The sequence below is a fragment of the Siphateles boraxobius genome, unplaced genomic scaffold (genome assembly GCF_051911475.1).
Source record: "Siphateles boraxobius isolate OS27281-9 unplaced genomic scaffold, OSU_SipBor_1 18, whole genome shotgun sequence".
Lineage (NCBI taxonomy): Eukaryota > Metazoa > Chordata > Actinopteri > Cypriniformes > Leuciscidae > Siphateles > Siphateles boraxobius.
This window is the reverse complement of record NW_027508788.1, coordinates 5,800,091-5,811,414: the sequence shown is the minus strand read 5'-3', so window position 1 is coordinate 5,811,414 and position 11,324 is coordinate 5,800,091.

Sequence of the window (11,324 nt, the reverse complement as noted above, 5' to 3'; positions counted from 1 at the left end):
GTGTTATTTTCTATTGTTTTGGGCCGAGCTGACCACGTTGCTTTCCTTGATCATTTCAAATTCACTTCCCGCTACTTTTTCCCATGCTTTTTCCCTCTTCCTCGCTATGTTCCTCGCGCTCGCGCCGCTGCTACTGTCTTCTTCTTCTTCTTCTTCGATAGTAGCCTAAGCTACTGTCTGTATACTGCCACCTGCTTTACTGGAGGTCTAGCACCCAAGTGCAAGCCGCCACTTCACAGACACAGATAGTTGCGTGTTCTGAGTTAACACAATCAGAGCGTAAAAATACGGGATATTTACGGGAAAATACTAAAACGGGAAGACAGCGGGAAAAGAGCTAAAATACGTGAGAAACCTGGAAAAAACGAGATGGGCAGGCCCATATTTATAGGGGGGTTTCTCCCCCTAGCTACTGGCAAGTGATATTGCAGGACGTGCATGAGGACGTGATAGGCAGAGGCCTTCCCCTCTGCCCAAGGTAATATGCTCCACGTCAAGAGTACGCAACCAAAAGCGGGGAAAGAGTAAAACAAATCTTGCTAGCATGTCAGTGGCCGATCATTGAAAGGGTAGCGGAGAAGAGCGCGCTAATGCAACGGCTGCTGATTTAATAAGGTAGGTCATGCTTCTTTTTATCATATATATTCTATTGTGGTTTGGTCATGGTACTTTTTCTTTATTAAGCAGTTGTGTTGTGTGCGTCGGGCCGCCGTGCCATGCTCGTGTGTGCGTGTGTTTTTGGCCGCTGTGCCATACTCGTGTGTGTGTGTGTGTGTTTTTGGCCGCTGTGCCATGCTCGTGCTGTGAATGTGTATGGACTAAGGTCTATGCGCCTCAGTCTTATATCCTGACGTGTATGCCTACAGTGTGAAAGTCATTGCTGCCTTGTATGGTGTGTCTCAGTGGGAAAAAATTTCAGATTCTGGGGATTCTTTTTAACGTCATCAATTAGTTGGGCCGGTTGAAAACCACAAATGCCAGGGCCGAATTTTGGTCCCAGTCCGGCCCTGTCTGCATCATCTTTGTCTGTTTTTAAATCTAAGATAAAAACGCATCTTTTTGAATTGGCTTATAATGATGAAGTTGTAGGCCTATTGTACGTTTTTTATTATACGTTTTTTATGGTATTTTTGTTTTAATTTTATTGTATTGTCTTATAATGTCTACTACAATATGTGCAGCACATTGGACAACCTCGGTTGGGATTAATGGTGCTATATAAATAAAATTGACATTGACATTGAATATGCATGCGCGTGGTTGCAAATAAATAAACGCTATGTCAATAAAACTGCAGCACCTTTTAACCACAATTTGCCGCCTTTATTTTGCTGAGACTTCCAGGGGACACATGAGGATTTAGCACCTTACCGAAAGAATCGGATACTGCTGAGAGCTCACCATTACAGCACATCAGTAAAAACTCATGTGCAGCTGAACCGCTCTGATTACTGAATGGGGATTGCCCAGTGTGACTGGCAGCACACATGGTGGTTTGTTAAATAGGCGAGAATTACTTGAATAAAAAAGCCTAGTGGGGGGTGTGGGGAATGTGTGGTTGTAAGAGTCAAAAGTAACACATGTAAGAGATAGAGAGAGAGGAGAGGGAAGTAAGGACAGTAATAACCATGCAGGAAGCATGCAGGGCCCAAAGGATACAATTAGCAATCAGGACATAGTGCTGGAGGCCTGATTAGAAATGCAAAGCATGTCTTCCAACAAATCCGGGGTTTATCAAACACCAGGTAGCGTTTGGTGAAGCCAGAGATGAGCTGTGCCCTCTGCATTGGACACGCTACTAGCTGCATTCCATTTTACAAACACGGCTCTTTATAGGGCCAGGGAGACAATGAACATTTTCATTGAATTGTTGTTTGGAGCGGATTCACTTCAAAAGAACAGTCAGAGATGCATTTTGTCAAATGGAGTGATGATCGCATTTTTATTTATGAAGGTTAAGTAAGAAGCAAGCATATGGGACTAGTGTGAACATAATGCTTTATATAGGCTATTGCAGTTGTTTGAAATATGTTGAAATAAACGCTGTCAATTTACAGTGTGTTATTTTTGTGATTAATTAAATGTAATTAATAATCACATGGATACAATGTAATTTATCATGCCCCTGACATAATCTTTAAAATCTGTATGAAATGGATATTCATCTAATCTATGTACTAAATGCATCTTAATAATCTTATGTGAACAAGTCATCCTTGCATTTGTTTCATTAAAAAAAAAAATAGACCTCATACTTTTTTATCAAAATACCTTCAAATATCAAGGCTTTTCAAATCACAAAATTCCAATTCCAAAAGTCTGTTTCACTTGGACGTATCACAATATGAAATATGATATGAAAGAAATTATTTGTTGCTACTTCAATTACATGTCACCTTTAAAATATAAAATTATTAATTATGTTTGAAATTACACCTATTGAAACTTTATAGTATACATTTATATAATATTTTTAGACCAAGAACATTTAATTTCCCAGAATGCATTATGTGTGTGCAATTTAATTCAACTTCCTGTGTAGCGTTGGCCCATTCAATTTGAATTCACACTCATTAGTTTCTCTGATTTTGAATTTTTTATAGGGTTGCCCTTCATATTTTTATTTAAAGAATGACTTAGTTCTGTATTATTAATTGGCACTATATCAAACCATAATTTGTCTTTAGTAAAATCAATCCTTAAATGATCCCAGTACTTTGTTCTGACTTGCAATCTTTTTTTTTTTTTTTTTTGCCTTATGGCAGATTCCCATAAATACCTCTGAGCATATCTATATTGGCTGAATTTCTGAACCCAAGCACAGCTTAAATTCCTTCAGTATCTCCCTCCTGAAGAGCCAGTATTCTGACTAATGTCCCTTGACACCTTGAACTCCATATTGTGTGTTACAAACTCCCTCTTTAATTTGTGAGAGAGGAAAAAGAATGACAGCTCACTAAGAAACATCAAAGCTCTCTTCTGCCCTCTGAGAACCCGAAACTAATTTCTCCATACTTAAATTGCTTAAAGCGTAAAATGGACTGAACGTTTATTTCAAATTAGCCATAAATTGAAGTTTGTTGAACATTCTTGAGACTCAACAGCACTGACCTGGCAGAGCAGTAGATTAGAAAGGTAAAAGTGATTTCATTTGTACTGGGTGTCTTATGCGCCCCTGCCACCAGGGCAGGGCAGGGTAGATTGGGGGAAAATGCCCTGCTTAAGGACTGTGTAATATTTTTCTGTGAAACAAACGTTAAATGTGCCTAGAAGTTACGATATTTTTCGGTGACAATGACATAAATTATAAACTATTAGTGTGAAAAATTACCCCCTAGAGGGTGTTTCCCCCAACTCCACCTTATATTGCTAATACAGTTTTTTTCAGACCAGTGTGCATTACTCAAAACAGCACCACACAATAGATTACCTGCAAAGCCTGTAACTTGCTCAAAATCTCTCAACGGTAAGTATTTATGTCAATGAACATATTGTGCCATCAGAATGAAAAGTCCTTGTATCATTGTTCACAAACAAGATAGTCAAAATTCATGTTGTCAATATAACTGTGTACTCAAGTCTATACAAGACTAGAAAAGACTATAATTATATATATATATATATATATATATATATATATATATATATATATATATATATATATATACTCTCTCGCACACACTGTATAACTACGTGTGTGTTACATTGATTTTGTCTCTATGAAGTATATTTACTGTATAATGTTAGATGCAAGTAATATAGCATTACAGTAAGTATACAGTATCACAGTATAGTGAACATTGTCTGACTACATACAGTTCTGTCTACGCTTGAATGATTGTTCTCCCAACATCCGACTGCACCTTTCGACCCAATTCAGCAATAAGGTCACGACTGAGAACATGGTCCTTATTTCATCACAAACATGTCTACAATCTTGGCCTCTTCTACCGCTTCCTCTGTTCTGCCACCCTAATCTTCCACCACACATCCTTCCTCCTCTTCTTTTTGTCGGCTGTTGACCCTATTTGTTTGTTTGTTTATTCCTCCATTGTCAGAATTTGTAACTTTGTGTTGTGCTCTTTCTATATGCTTGCCAAATGAAGCTCCATGACATTAAGCTCCGAGCTATTATAAAGAACTGGTTGATCATAGATCTAGCCCTTTGCATTTCCCTTCATTAGTTACTGTAAATTCAAAATTCACCTCTGCAATTCATCAATTCAAGACACATTACAAAAAGTTTATGACAACTACTGTAGTTTAACCATTTTGCATTTAATGACTTATGCAAGGAACTAATATGTTTTAAGGGCTAAGACTATTCAACAGCGAACTAATATATTTTGATCAACATGACATAAGCAATACTGATAATGTAGGAAAACAGCAGACACTTGTAGATAGTCTAATTGTACATAATTGCATGTATGTACCAAAGCATTTGCAGTTTGTTAAAAAGAATGAGAAATTGCATGCTTTACAAAAAACTGTAAAGACAATGGGTCTCATTCACTACAGTAATAATTGCGTGGATTATTTTGTATTTGTACGCACAGGTGAACTTCTCAAGAAAAATCTCTACCTAATTCACGCACATTTGTTCTTAAAATCATTACGCACAATTCACGCACAAATTTGTGCATACACACATGCTTAGTAAATGAGACCCAATGTCTAAATGCAATGATAGATAGATAGATAGATAGATAGACAGACAGACAGACAGACAGACAGACAGACAGACAGACAGACAGACAGACAGACAGATAGATAGATAGATAGATAGATAGATAGATAGATAGATAGATAGATAGATAGATAGATAGATAGATAGATAGATAGATAGATAGATAGATAGATAGGCAGATAGATAGATAGATAGATAGATAGATAATGTGATCCTTGGATGCAATATGAAAGTGTCAAACAGATTTAGAGAACCAAAAAAAAAAAAAGATAACAGTAGGGATGATGATGATGATGCTATCTTGGTAAGAAATTAGAACACTTTCCTGTTAATAGACATCTATATGATGGGATGCAGTTGTCAGATTATGTAAATCATGCACAAAAGCTCTTGGCTCCCTTGAACACTTCAAAGTAGCAGGGTTAGAGAGGGAATTAGTTTGCTGGCTAATCTCAGCTGAAGGAATGGAAGTTTCACTTTGTTAATACACCCGCATTTAATGAAGGAGAGAGAGAGAGAGAGAGAGAGAGAGAGAGAGAGAGAGAGAGAGAGAGAGAGAGAGAGAGAGAGAGAGAGAGAGAGAGAGAGAGAGAGAGAGAGAGAGAGAGAGAGAGAGAGAGAGAGAGAGAGAGAGAGAGAGAGAGAGAGAGAGAGAGAGAGAGAGAGAGATCAAAGTGGAGCAATATTAATTTTTTTTCAGAGACCTTCCCTTTGATTTGTGAATGAGTTTGCACACGGGCAACACTTCTTATTCTATAACATTTATGCTGTTACTGTTAAATCTAGAAAAATATTATTTTATATATCACATTTGATGAAGAAATTGATGAATTGATGAAGTCACAGCTAATCTAATTGTTAATCTTACAAATTACTTGTGAAAAGGTCTGCAGTGAGAGCCAAACAGATTTATCAACTGTGTTCTAAATATTCATGCTACAAATGTAACCAGCGTTTCCCAAAGTATGTGTGTCCTAGAGGGCCATTTCATTTTCTTCTGTGCAATTTATAAAGGCCCCTAACTGAAATTATATGAAGACCCTAACTGAAATTTAGCGAATCATAATTGCTGGTAGAATACAAACATACAGACCTTTTAGAAGTCGTTTCAATGTTCCTGAGCGTAGTTTTAGGTTTCCAGTAGTGTGATTGACACTTGACATTTTATTCTATGAAGAACATTTTCTGTACAGGTTTGAGGCAGTCCATTAGATAATCATGTGACCAGTTTTAATAAGTTTGACCCTTGAGTTCTAGTTCTCTAAATGAATTATATGGCAAGGACAGCATATGGCACCTCAATGTGTCATTTCAGTATTATGAAAGTCCAATATGACTGTGTTCGAAAATTAATATTGAAATTACATTTTAAAATGACATAACATAGCAAGGATGGATGCAACCCCATGCAAAATCCAAATGTAGAAATTTCAGCTTTAGGCTACACGTTAGATGACCCAATTGAAGGAATAAGTTATGTCCTGTTGATAGAGTGATTTTTAAGATGATATTGGAGTTCTGACACAATTAAAGGGAACATATAATATTTTTTTATCATTTTATTTTTCACCTTAGGTCAACATGCTAGTCAAGGGTTGTTTTTTGCATCAAAAATAGATGCAATTAAGCTTTACATGACAACTTTAAGACCTCTTTTTCCCTTTAGAATTGAAATCAAGACACTACAGGCAACACCATTGTTTATTGTGTTTCATGCACTGGCAAATTGAGATTTTGTTTTTCTTTTCTTTCAGACTAGTGGAAAAACATCCAAATACACATTTAAGCCTTCAAGCCTGCACTGATATATATAAAAATATATAAATTATATAGTGAGAAATGTAATCAATTACTCGCCTTTATGTCGTATCAAAACCTGTAGGACTTTCATTCATCTTCAAACACAGATAAAGATATTTGAATGAAATCTGAGAGATTTCTGTCCCTCCATTGACACTCTAAGCAAGTACCACTTTGTCAAACCTTTCAGCTGTGCTGCCATTCTGGATAACGGAATAATAGGATGCAGGAGAAAAAAATGTAACACTTACTTTACCAATAAAAACAAAAAAACCTATAGTCATTTTATCCGTACTCACACATGGGGGGGGTCGTCTTCAGGGAGGAAATGCAGATCCGCTACCCTCGGATTAACTATGGACGTGGCCTACGCCAAAGAACTTTATAAATAATTGCTTGCTGGGCTGTCAATAAATGAATGCTTGCTACATCACTATATCTCCTGAGTCTTTCTGGTAGAACTACAATAACCATCATGTTTACACACAATGCCTCTGCACTTCGGGACAACCTGTCACTCACATGACATCACAGCAATAGCAAACCCGGACTTTATCAACAGAAAAAAAAAGAATGACTCAAACGATCTAATCTGAAAAGATCAATGAATATTTGATTATTTATGACATGAACCCTATGAAGAGACGTAGGAAGACTGAAAATTAGCAATAGAGACAGTCATCATGAGAGGACACGTCAGAACAACTTTGTTATTTTGTGTTGCATAAAAGTACGTTTTCAGAGAACTTTGAACTGTAACCCAATCCTCATTGTTTTGACATTTAACAAGTGTCGCAGGAAAAAAAGCTCTGGAGCCAAGATTTCCATTACACGAGAGTAGATGTTAAAACTTCATGCTGATCCGACTCGGCTTTCGCCAAGATAAGCACCAACTAAGACATAGCTTTACAGTAACCTATGCTTCTCCATCCATTTACGCTTCTTTCCATCTGGTGATGTAAATCTCCTTCTGTCTAGTGTTAACACGCATCAGCACAAACAACGGCTGCAACCACAGTGCTGTCCCCCCATGACAACCGTCTGGATTGAGCTGAGTAGGGGACATCTCTAGGGTCTTCAAGTGGGCACCTTCCGTCCTCAGTGTTTCGTCGACTAGCCCACGACACCTCAAGAGGGCTCGACAGTGACTCTGGCATCCCAGAGTCACCCCCTCCGTCCCCCACTCAACTCAGCCCAGCTTACTGACCTTTACATCCCTCCTGCTGCTGAGACCTAACCACAATCTCACAATCTCTCCGCAACCCAACCATACGCGCCAACCCGTTTGACTAAGGCTTTCGAGCCCCACTGGTGCATTAATATGCAAAAATTGGTGTTAGCACCTTTTCTTCGTGGTTGCTCCCCTGGGCGGAGGAATATTGTCTTCTGTGTGTAATGTTTTGCTAGAACAGGCGGTAACTTATTGGTCATACTACGCTTGCCTTCCAATGCTAAAGCCAAACATCGCAATACTTGGTCATGGCGCCAAGTAAACCGACCTTGGCTAAGAGCAGTGTTGGGCAGTAGCGCCGCTACAAGTAGACGCTACTAGTTTAACTACATTTCTCAGAAGCGTGGTGGTAGCGTCGCTGTTTTCTGAATCAAATAGCTTTTCAGTAGCGAAGCTCTTTTTTTGATCAAGTAGTGCGGTAGCGTCCACACAAGCTAACGTTACATTTTTCCAAGCATTTCTAAAGCTCAAGCTCAAATCGGAAATACAACTGCTAAGTATCACTGATGCTGGATCAGTTAGTGACGGTGACTTCTTCTTCTTCTTCTTGTTTTACGGTGGTTGGCAACCATAGGGCCATATGATTTCATTAAGTTACCGCAATACGGAAAACATGGACTGAATTGCGATATCCATGCATAAAAACAAAATTTACTGTATAACGCAGAATTTCACGGAATTTGTCAGATCTTGGATGAAAAGAAGGTAAGTAGCCTAAACTTAAATTAAATCGCGATATAGACTGTGTCTGTGAATATTAAACCGCTTAAAGACTGTTTAAAAAGGAATCATGCATGTTCTGCGTGTCTCTGTGAATGAATGGCTCAGACGCGCGGATTCATTTACCACACACTAAGCACCCATGACGCTTGCGATGTTTTCAGTAATGGATCGATAAACTTCATCTACACAGCCGCTCTGAGAGTCACTTTAGCAGCATTTTAGCTTGATTTGAGAAAAACTATCGTCATATCAAAAAAAAAAAAAAAACAGAGACTCAAAGGTCTAGCTACATGGCAACCTGTTAAAATAAAAGGTTGGTTTTAACCTTTGAAGAAAGTTTTGCTTAAATCATTAGGCCTACATTTTAAATAATTGGTCATTACAATAAACCATTAAAAAAAACTATTTTATAGAGCCCTTAAAATGTAATTTATTTAAAAATGTTAACAAATTATTGTTAAATTATATACGTTTCATGATTTCAATTAATTACATGTTTTTGATTACTAAAATGTTATTTAACCGTTAAAATGGTGGTCCAGAAAAATGAAAACAAAATAAAACTGAATTTGGAATGTGGGAAAAAATAAAACGGATTTCATAGTGCCCTACAAACCAGCTTTTTGGTGCATTACCATCACCTTCTGCTCCGTATGGTGTGACATCACGTACCAGTATCAACCCTTGGGCTGACACGTGAGAAATGGAAAAAGATGCACACACTCTTGACACCTGGTTTTGGTATAGTTTTATATAGTTATATGGTTTTATATAGTTATGTTTTTTTTTTGGCCAAATTGGTTTGGAACAGTTGTTGAATAAACAATTGAACTGACAAATTATGCCTGCCTATATGTTTGATTGACAATTTTATTGATCACTGAGATAGCACTGACTTGGAATTAAGTTGGTTCAATATAACAATTAAATTTGAATAAGTAGCTTTAGATGTAGTAAACTACTTTTGCCATATTTCTGTAGCTTAGCTTGCTACATTTCCCAGGGTGGTAGCTTCAGTGTAGTGAAGCTACATTTACAGTAATGTAGAGTAACTGCTAGCTTAGCTCACTACATTTTCTAAGTAGCTTGCCCAACACTGGCTAAGAGCCACCTTAAGAGCCACCTCAAACCTACAATATATAACAAAACCATTCTGTTACATCATTCAATGGTTATAATTACAGCATGACTGACAGGGATGTCTCTTTTCAGTGTGTGTGTGTGTGTGTGTGTGTGTGTGTGTGTGTGTGTGTGTGTGTGTGTGTGTGTGTGTGTGTGTGTGTGTGTGTGTGTGTGTGTGTGTGTGTGTGTGTGTGTGTGTGTGTGTGTGTGTTAAATCCATCCTGGTGTTTTAAAAAACTACATTTGTGACATTTGCAGAAAATCTTTGTGTCTTTATTTTGTTTTTTATCAGAATCAGAATCAGAAAGAGCTTTATTGCCAAGTGTGCTTGCACACACAAGGAATTTGTTTTGGTACTGAGGCTTCCAGTGGACATATACAAATACAAATACAACATGAAACATAATACCACAAATTATAAGAATAAAAAAAATAAAAATATAAATATATGAGAATAAAACTATCACAGTTGGGTTTAGTCAGAATAGACATTTTCAGATTTACAGGTTATGAACCTATTTACAGTGTTTTGAATATTATAAATAAATAAATCTACATATAAGTATCACCTGAGTTGTTGCACTAAACAGTGGGAGTATTGCACTTACAGGCATATGCCTTGGGAGGAGTGTTAACTGTTCAGGAGGGAAATGGCCTGTGGGAAGAAACTGTTCCTGTGCCGAGATGTTCTTGTGGCCAGTGATCTGAGTCGCCGTCTTGACGGTAACAGTTCAAACAGGTGGTGTCCAGGGTGAGTGGAGTCTGTGATGATTTTACCTGCTCTCTTCCTCACTCTGGAAGAGTACAGGTCCTGGAGGTTTGGCAGGGGGGCACCAATGATCCTCTCCGCAGTCCGGACTGTCCGTTGTAGTCTCCTGATGTCTGATTTGGTAGCTGAACCAAACCAGACAGTGATGGAAGCGCACAAGACAGACTCAATGACGGCTGAGTAGAACTGAATCAGCAGATCCTGGGGCAGGTTGAATTTCCTCAGCTGGCGAAGGAAGTACAGTCTCTGCTGGGCCTTTTTCACAGTGGAGTCAATGTGATTGTCCCACTTCAGGTCCTGAGAGATGATAGTGCCCAGGAACCTGAATGACTCCACTGCTTCCACAGTGCTGTTCATGATTGTGAGTGGGGGGAGTGTTGGGCTGTTCCTCCTGAAGTCCACGATCATCTCCACTGTTTTGAGCGTGTTCAGCTCAAGGTTGTTATAACTGCACCAGGCAGCCAGCTGTTCAACCTCCAGTCTGTAAGCAGACTCGTCACCGTTTTGGATGAGACCGATGACAGTGGTGTCGTCTGCAAATTTCAGGAGCTTGACAGTGGGGTCTTTAGAAGTGCAGTCATTAGTGTACAGGGAGAAGAGCAGTGGGGAGAGAACGCACCCTTGGGGGGCTCCGGTGCTGATTGTGAGTGTCTTGGATGTGTGTTTCCCCAGTCTCACTCGCTGCTGCCGGTCCGTCAGGAAGCTGGTGATCCACTGACAGATCGAGGATGGTATGGAGAGCTGTGTCAGTTTGGCTGTAAGAAGACCAGGCATGATGGTATTGAAGGCCGAACTGAAGTCCACAAAGAGGATCCTTGCATAAGTCCCTGGTCTGTCGAGATGTTGCAGGATATAATGCAGTCCCATGTTGACTGCATCATCCACAGACCTGTTTGCTCTGTAAGCAATCTGAAAGGGATCCAGCAAGGGTCCAGTGAGGTCCTTCAGGTGGGCCAGCACCAGTCTTTCAAACGACTTCATGACCACAG